The sequence below is a fragment of the Anser brachyrhynchus genome (assembly GCF_964034855.1).
Source record: "Anser brachyrhynchus genome assembly, chromosome: 3".
Lineage (NCBI taxonomy): Eukaryota > Metazoa > Chordata > Aves > Anseriformes > Anatidae > Anser > Anser brachyrhynchus.
Window position 1 is genome coordinate 97,516,531 of NC_137696.1, and position 14,947 is coordinate 97,531,477.

The following is a 14,947-nucleotide window of genomic DNA, read 5'->3' on the forward strand; positions in this document are numbered from 1 at the left end:
TTTATCTCCTCTTCTCTGAAGGACATTTTTAATCCAAAAATCACCACGCAACCTATTTTGACTGTCAATCTCTACGCAAAAGACATTCAGAATTTGAGACTGAAGGCTTTTTAAGTGGTCAGTACAGGGGATGCAGTAAGAATATTCCCTTATTTTTTTCTGCTTTTTATGTATACATAAGTGTACCTGTTATCTGCAGTTTATTAACATCTTATTTCAGTGATGAGTACTCAATTATCTTTCACTTTCAAAAAGGGAAAAAAAAAAAGTACAACTCTAAATTATTTATATGTATCTACACTAAGTACTCCTACAAACAGGAAACAGTAGTAAAAATAATTTCTTTGATATTTGTAGGGGGTTGACCCTGGTTAGCAGCGAAGAACCCACACAGCTACTGAGAGAGAAGTCTCAGTGGAATGGAGAACAAAATAGGAAGAGAAGGAATGAAGAAACTCAGGCTGAAATAAAGAGGGAAAAATCACTCGCCACTGTCACAGGTAAAACGAACCTGACTTGGCAAATTTCATTTAACTGATTCCCAAAATCATATAATGTAAACAATTAATTACTGATTCAGGTGTGGAAAATTAAACAATAAAACACTACAGAGAATACCTTTCCTTCTCCTTTCCCAGGCTCTGCTTCACTCTAGAAACTTTTCTTCCCCACTTCCAGTTGTCCATTCTCTTTCTTATTGCTGCAAATTACATGTAGTCTCTTTGGTGAGGGTGGTATGTGACTGAGATGAAGACAGAAGTTTCTGCCTACTGCCCCTTCATTCTTACATATTTTCACTTCTCTGGCATAGGTCCTCCATGGGCTGCAGTATCTTTAGAGTGCACATGCTCCATTGTAGGCTTATCCATGGGTCTCTCTCTCTTCAGGGCTATTAATCAGTTCCACCACAGATCACTTCCTACTATCATGAGATTCATCCCCTTTGTCTGTCTATTGTTCTTCAATGACCTCTTCAATGTCTTTTGACCTTTCTTATACTTCCCAGAAGTGCCACCTACTTAGCTGATGGGATCAAATGCACCCTCTTGTGGCTCCTTTGCTGAGCCAACTGCAACCCACCATGTCTGGTACAGGAGCAGTCATGATTTCCTACAGGTGCCACACTTACACCCCGCAGCCCACAAACACCCACACCCCTTGCTACCAAAACCTAGCATTTATACCCCATGTGACAATCAGTACTTATATTGATGTTTTTGTTGTTGTTGGTGGTGGTGGTGGTAGTCTAATCCATTATTTTATATGAAAATAATAAATTTTATCATGTCCAGATTGCTCTTCATCATAGTTTATTTCAGTCAAGTTACAACGAGCGACATGAGTGCTGAGTGTCTGTCTCAGATCAATCAAATTAAATAAGCAACTTAGTGTGAATGATTCAGGCATATCGATGTAAGGGACAAGTTTTGTTACTATTATTGTTATTATTATTATGTTCTTTTAGTGACTGCTATTAGGAGATAACTAGTCTTCTGCAGTTCAGATGTAAATCTTATTCCTGAAGACAGAAATACAAGGCCAATAGTCTAGAGCAAGAAAAGAAGATAGGTTTTTGTTATAAATGGAGTCATTACTGTATGTCTTTAAACAGGGCACCCTCCAGAAAGGAACTGTAAAAACATGAAGTAGGTGCCACCTCAGGAGGTTTCAGCAGGTGCTCTTGGATCCATGAACCACCTGATAAGTGGTTCATCTGGTGGATGAAAAGCTTGACATGAGCCACCAGTGAACGCTTGCAGCCCAGAAGGCCAACTGCATCCTGGGCTGCATCAACAAAGGAGCGGCCAGCAGGTTGAGGGAGGTGATCGTTCCCCCCTTCTCTGCCCCCACTTGGAGCATTGTGTCCAGGTCTGGAGCCCCTAGCATGAGAAGGATGTGGACCTGTTATGGAGGGTCCAGAGGAGGGCCAAAAAATGACCAAAGGGCTGGAGCACCTCTCCTATGAAGAAAAGTTGAGAGAGCTGGGGATGTTCAGCCTGGAGAGAAGAGGGCTCCAGGGAGACCTCATTGTGACTTTTCAGTACTTAAAGGGGTCTTACAAAAAGGATGGAGAGATGGTCAATCAGATAGTGATAGGACGAGGGTGAATGGTTTTAAACTAGAAGAGGGGAGATTTAGATTAGAGGTTAGGAGAGAATGCTTCACTCAGAGGGTGGTGAAGCACTGGAACAGGTTGCCCAGAGAAGCTGTGGATGCCCCATCCCTGGTGGTGTTCAAGACCAGGTTAGATGAGGCCCTGGGCAACCAGATCTAGTGGGTGGCATCCCTGCCTATGGCGAGGGGGTGGAACTGAATGATGCTTGAGGTCTCTTCCAACCCAGTCCATTCAGTGATAACTGTTATGTAGCATTATCTGATAATAACTTCTTATTCTTATCATTGGCTAGAATTTAGTACTGACAAGATAAAAATTTATAAAGTATTTAATACATAAGCTTTTCTGATGGTGCTGCAGTTGTATCTCAACACAGACAGGAAACCCAGTAAAACAGATACATGAGGAAACATTTCTAAATGAAAATAATTAAAAAATCAATAAAAATAAAATCCAAAAATGAGAGTATGTGCCAGCTCTACACATAGAGGCTTTCCTGTCAAATAATTTGTAAGATTATATGAGGATTTTTCATTTTTTAAGCCTGGGTACATAGACCAAGCACTAAATCAAATGTTTCAAGCTTATAAGTAAAATAAAAGTAGTATAGAAAAATATTATGAAATCAATATTACTATTGCCATAAAAATATATTTTTTTTTCATTTCATTGCAGACCAAGTAGGTAAATGATGTGAAAGAAAAAAAAATAATAATAAATAAATAAAAAAGAAGAAAGAAAAAAAGGAAAAGGTTGCATTTCTCTTACATCTCTCCCAATATTTATTATTATTTTTTTTTTTTTGTAACAGCATTATTTATGAAAAACACATACAAAAACTTTCAGGTATTGTCAGTTTATTTACTTTTGTTTCATAGCAAAGTTTATTCTTGCTCATTCATGTGTAAAGTGTTCCCATCTTCCTTTCTAAGTTTTCCATCCTTGACTGCCTGTTTGTCAGTTTCTTGTAGATTGACCCTATGCCTCACTCACAGGGCTTCTTATGCATTGCATCTGATATCACAGCTTTATGCAGGGCCCCTGCTCTGATTGCATTTCAGGCCCTCTAATGACCCATTTCTTTGACGCTGCAGCCTTTTATGCATTCAATCTGGTAGGTTTATATTTATTTTTAATTCCATTCTTTTTTTTTTTCTTTTTACTTTTTTTTTTCCTTCATTTCTTTCTCTGTCATTAGAATACAAATATCTTCGTACAGGGGTCATCTTGGAAGTGCAAAGAAGATGCTTTGCACACTGAGAGTGCAACTAAAAGAAATACTAGTGATATGTAATAGAATATATGTATGAATACAATATGTAACATTTTAAGGATGCTGCAGCATCTCATTTTGGAGCAAAATATGATTATATGAGTTATCTGTTATCGTGTAACAGTGAGAAATTTAGAAATAAGTATAGAATAAATGTATTTTCTGGACAAGATATATCTTAACTGTGCAAGACATCCAACGCTAACCAGGCCTTCCAGCTCAGCATAATAGGAAAAGAAAGGGGAATTTGACTAAATGAGAAGGAAATCAGTACCTCTGGATTCTAGATAACATGGTAAAAAAGGTATTGTATCTCTCACACTCCCTTGAGCAAGACTTGGACTGACGGTTGCCAGCATGTTTGTCCTGAGACATTTTCCTTTCCATTAAAGTCATAAAGAATGTCTTTGGCATCAGCAAACAGTTGCCCTGCTCCTTATCTCAGCATTGTTTTGGAATGTAAATTTTTGAAGCCATCTTCAGGTTTTGGCTGTACTTTTGTTGCAGCTTGCCAATTAAATTCTTTGAGGTAGCCATGCAGGTACTGATGCTAGATAGCAGTTTTGCTCTCATTTCTCTAATGTGGGTATTTTCTTTCAGAGCTGAGACACAACTTCAGAGAAAATGTACTAGGTGAGACTTCCTCTGTGTAGAGCTACATTTTGTTTTACAGGTGTGATGTTAATATGCATTAGAAGCTTGACATTTCTGCTATAAATTGAAAAGACTGTCGTGCTGTCATCTATTTTTTCTGTTTGGCAACATATCAACTTTCCAAATTCTTTGATTTGATTATTAATATCTTAAATAATTGGTGACAAAGCAATTATTGAAATTGCTGATAATCCATTTCCCTTTCAAATAGGCACTGACATTGCTGAAATGAATATCTTTATTTTACTTTTCATACAACACTGTTAATTACTGTGCATTTTTTTTTTTTGTTTGGCTTTGTTTGGTTTTGTTCTCCTTACAAACCTCTCTCTTCCTTGCATGTTAAACAGAAATTATATTTTAAAACTTTAGCTTATGTAGCTCTTAGATTATGATAACACCATCTGCATCTGAATTGGATACAAGATTTCTCATGTTGAATATATTTTGCTGAAAATATAATTGGTGTCAGTACAGATCAAATGCAACAAATTGTGTATACGTTGTAATTGACTTACTCACGTGAAGATTTTCTTCCTTCCTTCCTTCCTTTCTTCTGTCCGTCCGTCCGTCCAGTGATGTCACTGTTGTGCTCTTACCTGCACTATACAGACGATGCTGTAAATTGACTAAAATGTTGGGTGTCACAGGCTATATTTTACCTGGGCTGTTATTTTTAACAGTGCACTTTTTTGTGCATCTGACATTATGCTTCTGGAGTACATGCTTTTTATTTTAAAAATGAGAGTTTAATGAGTAACAGGATTCTGATAAACAGGTACATTAATAACTTAAATTTCTTGAAATTCTTAGACCATCACAAAAGTCTTCACAATGACTTTGGATTACCTGAGAACTCTGTTCCTGAGCTTTTAGTGCTTTGAAATCAGTGTCCTATTAGTAGAAATAATTAACAACTTGCAATTTTTGTCTTATTGGACAGGAAAGGCTGATTATTTTTAGACTAGAAAGCAACATTTTAATTTTTTTTAATCATGTAATAGATTTTTGTATTTATAATAAAGCAACACACAGTGACACTTCTGATAATTAGTTTCTTAGACTCTTCTTTTGCTGTCTTATCTAAATTGCTTCTGCAAATATGTATCATTACCTCCCAGTCACTAAGAAATTGTCTCAGGAGAGCTAACACCTTTTTTTCAAGTTCATTAACTGTTCTCATGATCTTCACCTGAAATGCTTGGCTGATCAAATCTCATTTTCCTAAAGCCTATAACTTACACCTGTAAACTCATCTTTCACAGTGATCTCCTGTATGTATGAGGCATTATTAGCACTCCTTTAAACATTGATGGGAAAGTGACTTCTACCTTAAAGATTAAGCTTATAAACTTAATTTAAGAGTGAACTATATAAGAATATATAAGAATAGTTCACTCTGTTAAAAGCCACAATAGCGACTCTTGAAACAGAACATAATTTTATCTCTATTTCTCTTATTTCAGTTATGTGTTCTGGACATGACACAGAGATGACGAGATGTAGACTGCTGAAAATAGATTTGTAAATGGGACACCTGGCCAATAAACATAGTCCTAAAAATAATCTGAAATACTACACAGTGCAAAATGTCAGTGAACTGCATAGCTTTATACTGTATACTCAGTTTTATCTTATTGTATATATAAAGTATACTTTTGGTATATGTAGTACTGCTTTCTTTCTTGTTGTTTTTATTGGCCTAGCTAACAAATACCTACCTTTGCTTATTAAAGCAAATGCTTTAATTTAAGGCTGGTGAAGGGTCTGGAACACAGGTTCTGTGAGGAGCGGCTGAGGGAACTGGGGTTGTTTAGTCTGGAGAAGAGAAGGCTCAGGGGAGCCCTTATTGCTCTCTACAGCTACCTGAAAGGAAGTTCTGGGAAGACGGGGGTTGGCCTCTTCTCATAGATAACTAGTGATAGGACTAGAGTGAATGGCCCTAAGTTGCACCAGGGGAGGATTAGGTTGGAAATTAGGAGACATTTCTTCTCAGAGAGTAGTCAGGCATTGGAATGGATTGCTCGGGGAGGTAGGGGAGTCACCGTCCCTGGGGGTGTGTAAGGAAAGGTTGGATGTGTTGCTTAGGGACATGGTTTAGTGGGTGACATTGGTAGCAGGGCGATGGCTGGCCCTGATGATCTTGGAGGTCTTTTCCAACCTTAATGATTCTATGATTCGGCCGAGCAAGTTTTTTCTTCAAGTTTAAAGACATTTTTTCTTCCTATTCAATTTCTACATGTTTAATATTTAATTTCACAGCTTTTTCCTCCCCACACCAAAATATCCTATGCTGAAAAATCTCCAAGCTTACTTTGAGAGTTTTTCATCCACATAGCAAATGTAACAAATGTAGGAAAATCTAGCACTCCACAGACATATTTCTACATAAAGTAAGAGAATTACACCAACTTACTAACTCTTGGCTTTTTTTTAAAGCTCAAAGGCAGGAAGGACAGGGATTCTAAAATAGGTCATATATTTCTGTTTGGCTATTTCAGTCAAAAACAATCTGTGAGTTACAGGATAATATTCTGGCCTGTTCTGTGAGAATGATTACTGTCAATTAACTGAACAGATGCTAAGGCTAACTACTTTACGAGGAATTATTACCGTTTTAAAATATTTTAATCTGGTGGTTAGCTCGCAGCACATTTGTATGTAGTTTACTTCCTTTTTTTATATTCCCTTTTTTATATTCATGCTTTAAAATGTTCCATTGTTTGCTAATTCCAATTTTAAAATTATTTTATGCATTTATTAAAGGGAAATAGAAATTTTTACTGTTTTTTTCCTAATGACTGGAGAGTATGTTGACTATATTATTTTAAAACGTGTTCTTTATTTTAATTATATTTTAATAGTAGGAAAAGTCAAAATTGTATACATTTGTACTCTCAGAATATGAATTGGCACAAACATAACCCAGTTCTGTATTCTTATGAACCAAGTTAAATCCTCTGTTTGGTATAACATTGTAGGGCTACATCTAAGTTAAAGCTCAGATGACAAGATTAAATGGCCATTTAGTTTTAGTGCATTAAATATTTGTAGTGGGTTTACGTGGCAAGGTTTTGGTAGCAGGGTGCCACAGGGGTGGCTTCTGTGAGAAGGATCTGGAAGCTGCCCTATCTTTGGTAAGGGCCACACTGCTGACCAGAGCTGAGCCAATAAGTGATGTTGTTTTGCGCCTCTGTGAGAGCGTATTTAAGACAGGGGAAAAAAAAAAAAAAAAAAACACTGCACCACACAGCATCTGGGAGAGTGAGAGGAGTGAGGAAGAGGCTTGAAGGCGCCAACGTCAGTGAAGAAGGAGGGGGAAAGGTGCTCCAGGTGCCGGAGCAGAAGTCCCCTGCGGCTTGTGGTGAGGACCATGGTGAAACAGGCTGTCCCCCTGCAGCCCATGGAGTACCACGGTGGAGCAGGGTTCCACGCAGCAACCCATGGAGGAGACCATGGTAGAGCAGGTGGACCTGCACCGACGGAGACCCCTGTCGGAGCAGATTCTGGGCTGGACCTGTAGCCCGTGGAGAGGAGACCACGCAGGAGCAGGTGACCTGGCAGGAGCTGCTGCCCGTGGGGGATCCAGGTTGGAGCAGTTTGCTCCTGAGGGATGGACCCCGTGGTACGGACCCATATCTGGAGCAGTTCTTGAAGAGCTGCTGCCTGTGGGCAGCCCACGTTGCATCAGTTCAGGAAGTTCTGCATCCCGTGGGAGGGACCCCACAGCCCAGGGGACGAGAGTGACCGAGAAGGAGTGGTGGAGAAGAAGCGCTATAGACTGACCATAACCCCCATTCCCCTGTTCCTCTGTGCCGCTCGGGGGGAGGAGGTGGAAGAGGGTGGATTGGGGGGAAGGTGCTTTTGGTTTCTTTCCTTTGTTTCTCACTTCTCTAGCTTGTTAGTAATAGGCAATAAATCTTACTATCTCCCTATGCTGAGTCTGTTTTGCCTGTCACGATAATTACTGTGCGATCTCCTCGTCCTTATCTCAACCCTTGAGCCCTTTTCATCGTATTTTCTCCCTGTTCCTCTTTGAGGAAGGGGAGCGAGAGAGCGGTTGTGGTGGAGCTCGGCCTCCCACCCGAGTAAAACCACCACAATATTCTATCTAAAATTTTTTACCAGCAGCAAGATTATTTTCAGATGCAGCATATTCCCACATATACAACTACATCAAAGATTTATTTTAGAGAAGCTGCATAGCTTAGGTAATGTGCCCCATGGATACCAAGCTCTACATCATACCTGTGAATGATACTGTAAAGAAAAATTGACACACAATTGTATATAGGAATAGCAGTATAACTTGTATCTTAATGACTTTGTAATTTACAGATATGTGTATTTTTGCATGTATTTTCCATTTTATATGGAAAACTTACAGTAGGTAATAAGCTTAAGAAACACAGACCAGCAGTTGAATATAGGCAGATACAACTGTCTAGAAAATTGGAAAAAAAAAAAGGAAAAAAAAAGTGAGTTTTGAATATTTCTTATAGCTCCTCTTGAGACTTATGTAATGGCGAAATGGAAGAAAGGGAAAAAAAATGGGAGAGGGACAATACTGTAATTATTAGAGAAGTCAGGAAGATAGTCATGATGTTAAAGATTCAGACTGTATTTACTTTAGAGTAAATTGAACAATTCCAGTGAACTGTGATTTGCCTTAAAAGTAATATTAATTTGCCTTACATTTATTCCAAAGCAAGGATGGCTCATTTACTTCTGGAACACAAGGTTGTTTTTTAACGTACAATATTATATTGTGATAATGCAAAGCACATTGAACCCTAGCAAAAGGGAAGTGGAAGCCATATGAAGTTTCTATACTCAAATATGCACAAAGCAAGAAAGAAATAGGAATCTGTGACAGATAATAAAGCAATAAGAATGCAATTGCAAAACAAAAAACTTGTTAAAAATATTATTTGATATAAATAAAATGTTCTTAATTAATTCAGCTTCACATTAGTTATGTAGAGGTATGATGATACTTAAAACACAATGACAAATTCAGAAATGCATACAGGGTTTGAAATTCACAAGTTGTTATTTGGTTAATACGGGAAAATAAAATACGTAAAATTTTTCAGATATTTGTGTTTTTTTATCAGATACTAGGAATTGATTTATTCTTCCTTTTCTGTTTCCTCTCCTTTTAAAGGGACAACAGAAAAATCAATTAAAAAAAAAATCTATTTTGAAAATGGAAAATAATAAGTGGTGTTTTTAACACATTCTATGAAAGATTTCGTTTTTTTTTTTCTTAAAAAAATGGACACTCAAATTTATTGAAGAACACTCTCCTCCAATTATCTTAAAATAATCAAAACAATTTATTGTTTGATCATCCCTGTTTATAAGTCAGGGGAAAGTATATGACTAGCCACAACTTTTAAAATATATTGGGCTTCTGGTTCTTCTCCTTAAGAAATACTTATTTGCATTCTGTGCTAGAGGTTGTCACTTTGCCAGCTCTAGGTATTCTATACTACAATCAACCTATGACAAATAACTCAAGGTATATCTGCAGTACACAGTCAGGGGGTTTCTCTTGCCTCTCCTTTCCTGTGTCTATCTACATAATTGCACATTAAATTTGAAAGAATTAATGCTTTTCTACTGCTTAAAGGATTATGATCATTTTCTACTTGAACTGCAAGTATGATGACGGAAAATAGAACTAGTTAAGAGGATTACTTGTGAGACTGGAGATATATTAAGGTGCTAGTGTCAGGCCAGAGTTTCAGCCTTTTTTGTGACACATCTTGGTTTCATGGCTTGAACGTCAAACCTTCAACAATTTTAAATGTATCTTATTGTAATTACATGGAAGATCCATAAAGGAAAGCTGAAAGATACATTCATAAAGCAGTGTCTAGGAATAGAGTAATTGCAAATGTACAACTTAGAAAAATAAATAAATAATCACACTCAGAAATGCTATTACAGCTATAAATGGGGGAACTTGAAAAAATACAGTAAGGAAATTAAAACAGGTTTTTCAACTATTATATGGTGAGAATACAAAAACCTCTTGAGAAGTAAAATGTGCCAAATGGAAATATAAAAGTATGGGGGGCGGGGGGGGGCAGGGGGGGGGAACGACCTGACAACTTCTAGACTAAAAGTATTAAAATGCTACATTTTCAAGTTTTTAGAAAAATATGTTTTCATTATTTCTGTAGTACAGAAATGCAGATTTATTTTACACAACATAAATAGCAAAATTAGTGCTTTTTCTAGAGAACAAATGAGAGAAACATTGTTCAGATATTACTTTTTTGCATTTTAAGAGCCTCTGATAGCTAATTCTGATAAAAGACCTGAAGAAGTGACAACAATACAAGGCAATTGAATTTCACATATGGAAAAGTAACAGTAATACCATTAGAAGATGTAAAATTGTGAATTAAATCATACATCAAGTAAAAGTAATTTTAAATGTTTTAAATGGATATAGAAATCTCCTAGTGTAGCTCGTGTATTGCAATGTGTTACAGAAGTCAACAGATTAAATATTTTAAAGAGTTACTGTTTTTTGAATAAGAATATGTGCGCACAAAACAAACTGACAGAATGCTAGAAAACTTACAATAAAAAGAAGTGAGTATAAAATATAATTGAATTGTAAATCTCAATTATTGGAGGTGATTTCCCTGATGAGTTAGTCAATATATCTTTTTCATTTAATATTTGGAGAAGAACAAGAAAGCAAACAAAAAAAACAAACAAAAAACATAACCAAACAAGACAGCTTAATATTTTCTAAAATTAAATAGCTGCATTTTTCTCAATATATGTACATTCCTTCAGAAAATAAATTACTATGAATTAAAATATTTTATAGCTTCTGGAATGTTAATATAACTTTCTGAAAACCCTCAAAAACTGTTCTACACAAAGTGTGTTGAATTATTTTCCAGTTTTATTTATGCAATAATTAATATAATATTCTGAATTCACTGTATGTTAGACATTGTATTTAGTCCTCTTAATGTTGAAGACTTATTAACATTAAAAAAAGTACCTGTGGCTGATGATATTGTTAACCTGGGATAATAAAAATAAAATTTAGACAGAAGTTTCCAGTCTACATTTCAAGTGTTGTATAACATTCCTAATACCAGAGTAAGAATAATAAAACTTCGAAAGATAGAGTCTCTTTCCTTGATTCATAAGTGATGAAGTTTTTGTGTTTTAGTTCAGATTAAACATTTACTTTCAACTATATTCAGGAGACAGAAAAAATATCCTCTGGTATCATTTTTTGAACTTCTGACTTAGTTGCTGGCTTGAGCAATTCATTTTATAGGTTTCTGTGACATGTCTGTCTCCTTGACACTTGTCACAGATGGTATTGATTTTATTTGTTTTGCTTATATTTTGCTGTGTTTTACACAATATGTTACAGTAAGTGTGGCTTGGCAGCAGAGAAGAGTTATATATGTTCCCTGTCCTAATTGATGCATATGAATACCCTTAGAAAAAAGGGTATACCCATATGAAAAATTGAGCTGATTGTAGCTTTTAAAGTACAAGCTTTTAAAGAAGCTCTTGTGATGTATGTGGTGAACAAGAACTGAAGTAAGAGTTTGTCAAGCATGAATAAAACCAATACAGTTTTTTCAACCCAAAAGATCTCTGAAAATTACTGGATTACAGAAAGGGATCATAGAATCACAGAATGTTTTGGGTAGGAAGGGACCTTAAAGATCATCTAATTCCACCCCCCCTGACGTGGGCAGAAACACTTTCCACTCAGGTTGCTCAAAGCCCATCCTACCGCCCTTAAACACTTCCAGGGATGGAGCATCCACAACTTATACCTATACACAACAGGTATTAGTAATGCTTTTTACAAAACTTTTTTTTTTTTTCTTGTCTGATCATCTCTATTTTATAAGGATCTTTCTCAAATAATCCTAGAAATCCATTCTTGCTCCTTCTAAAATAAAAATAATCAAAAGGGCCGATTCTATTTAAAAGCTGTAGCTGATTTGGTTTCTCCTGATTTGGCCATCAATTGGTTTCTAAGTTTACATGTTCTGGAGAGACTTCACTAATTTTTTTCCTTTGTCAGATGTTCTAAGGGTTTTGTTTTGTTTTGCATTGCTTTGTTTTGTTTTGCTTTGCTTTGCTTTGTTTTGTTTTGTTTTGTTTCTGAGCTCTGCTGAGTTTTACCAAAGCCTACTGGGAAAAATGAAGTGTTCTCAGCAGGAAGCATTGAACAAGTTTCTGCTTTGCTCTGCCAATTACAGTCTGCATGCTTCCTTCAGAGCTGAAAGCTACTCTGGCACATGAACCTCCTTCATGAATTATCAGGAGAATAGTAAGGGATTTCTCACAGTTACTGGAGAGATTACTTTTCTGGGATCATAACTGGGATCATAAAGAGGGACTCAGTAAAATATATACATTTTATCCATCTAATGTCTGCCATTAGAGCAATGTTATTTTAAGAAAAGAAAATCAAAGTTTGTGTGCCAATGCAAATTAATTTTGATGCATCAGTAACCTTTTTCCTCTGAGCCAAGTATTTCTGTCTTGACACAGGTATATGGCTGAATAAAATCACCAGCTGAATAAAAACAGCAGCCTGAGGTCCAAAACAGACCTTTGTAGGCAATTAAATTCAAGTATAGCCTCTTCAGAGTTTCTCAAAACTCTTTCAGTCCTACAGTGTGCTTCTGCAATTTAAACAGGTGACAAGATATCTGTCACCAAGATAATTCCTCATAATTAGAGCATTTGAATACGACTGTTTCAGGAACTAAGTAATTTAACTCAGCAAAAGATAACTTATAATGATCACTAATTGTGATGAGGATATGGAGAATAATGTTGATTTTTAAAATTATTTTATTATTATTTTTTGTTGTCCACAGGTGTTTTGGTTTTTTTTGTTTGTTTGTTCTTTTGGTGTTTTTTATTTGTTTGTTTTTATCAAGTCAGTTAAAATCTGCTTTTGAGGACTATTGTTAGAGTCTTGATTACTTCCTGAGTATCCAGTTCAGATGAGGTTGGTTCTAGGAGAATTGCAAGTTTATATCTAGTGTTATCTTTGCTCTTCATATATTTTTGACACCAAGACTGAAATTCTCTAACGCAATCTATATGATATGATATCTATATGAATTGTTCAACATTTAGTTTAAAATTCCATTAATTTTGTTTTGACTAGTGGAAAGGTTGGCTTTGAAAAATACCTTATTTTCCTGTGCTATATGTGAAAAAGATTTCCCCTATGCACCTGCTGCAGTGTAACACAGATAAAACTCAGTTTATTGACAGTGATTTTTAAAGGCTTTGTTGATATTCAGTGTTAATAGTGACTTCTGAAAACCTTGAAGGATCAGTCCACCATCAATCCATATACTTATTTATTCAAATTAAATAAGATGAGAATTTTGAGCTTTCTGCTTATTTTTATCACTGAAATATAGACGTCCCATATTCTTTTCCATGTAGATTCATGCAAGAATTATGATGGAGGCAACTAAATACACAATAAATTTTACACCATCTTCACAGGTGAAGATAAATCAGTTTTTCATTTTTCTTGCTACCTAGATATGCTGTTGTACATTCGGTATCAAATACATTCAATCTTAACATTTTAAGTAGAATATCTTTTTAAGCCTATCATTAAATAGAATTTTCTGTAACCTCTACTAGGAATTTTCAAAGAAAAGACCTATTAGGAATATACATTATTAATATTGTTACCTACATTGAATATGTATTCATTGTGTTTATGCATTTACACATTGTGTCAAGAGTAAGAATAATAAATAATTAAATATAAGAATAATAAATAATTTCATCACTGTGTTAACTTAAATATTTATCTGTGATTACATATTGCACATGCTGTTAGTATGTGTTCGGCAGCTATGGAATATTTACAAGAAAAAAGTAGGTCCTTAATCTGAATTCCTGATGTCTAGGATTACGTAAAATATATCATTATAGAACTGATAAATATCATTCAGGCCCTTTAATACTGTGAGTCATACAAATGAAATTGTTATCATGACTTTGTTATTCACGTGTCCAATCATTTTGCTTTTATATATAATTTATATTTTAAAATATTAGTTAAATAGGCATTCTGGGCATATATTCTAGGTCATATATTTTGGGCAATTATTGTATTTTTGAGGTGAATATAGAAATTATATTTCGTCTTGTGCTTCCCAGCTTCTTAAAACAGAATAACCAAATCCTGCATTAAAGGCCTGAAGGCATTATTCTAATAACTGAGCATTGATGAGAGCCTGTTGTCTAGTTCTGAGGCTTAATGGGATTATCTTGCCTATCCGAACTATTATTCTTTCATAGCCTCTAGAATATTTTTCTGCACTCCGTCTACTGGGAATGATCCTTGGCCTGAAATCTCTTGTAAATTGTGCCTCACAGCTGACTGTTAAAGTATGAGTTGGTAATAAGTCACAATAATTCCAAGAAACAGACTAACAGTATCAAAGTCTTGTTCCCAGTACCAAACTATTATAATATGTGTTGGTAATTTGCATGTGTTTCATTCTTTGCTGATACTATTATTAGACAGGATATTTCCATGATCTAAATATTATTCTGAATCCATCTTGTCTTCAGATTTGCTTTATTTTGATAATTGATTAGTACTACGGACATAGCCATTGTATCTTAATTTTCATTAATACCATATTGCCAAATTTGAATGCTTATATAGCTACAAAAATACTACAGTTTATTTCTTAGTTTATTTCTTAGGTATTGCTAATAATTAGTCTTTTTTTTAACTTTTTTTTAGTTTTTTTTTTTTTACTTTTTGTAGAATCAGGGAAAAATACATTCTAGTACTTTGTCAAAAAAATGAAAAAAAAAGAAAAATAAAATTAAAAAAAAAAAGTAAA

The 14,947-nt window shown here is 35.3% G+C and overlaps 1 protein-coding gene across 1 annotated transcript in view; it reads left to right on the top strand.

The window, feature by feature from the left end:
- The window catches only part of EYS (eyes shut homolog), a 959,435-nt gene that overhangs the window by 76,178 nt on the left and 868,310 nt on the right, over positions 1-14,947 (top strand). The window contains exon 2 of the mRNA XM_080584128.1: positions 358-500. The gene's annotated coding sequence lies outside the window, so the exon portion shown is untranslated. The remainder of the gene's footprint in view (positions 1-357; positions 501-14,947) is intronic.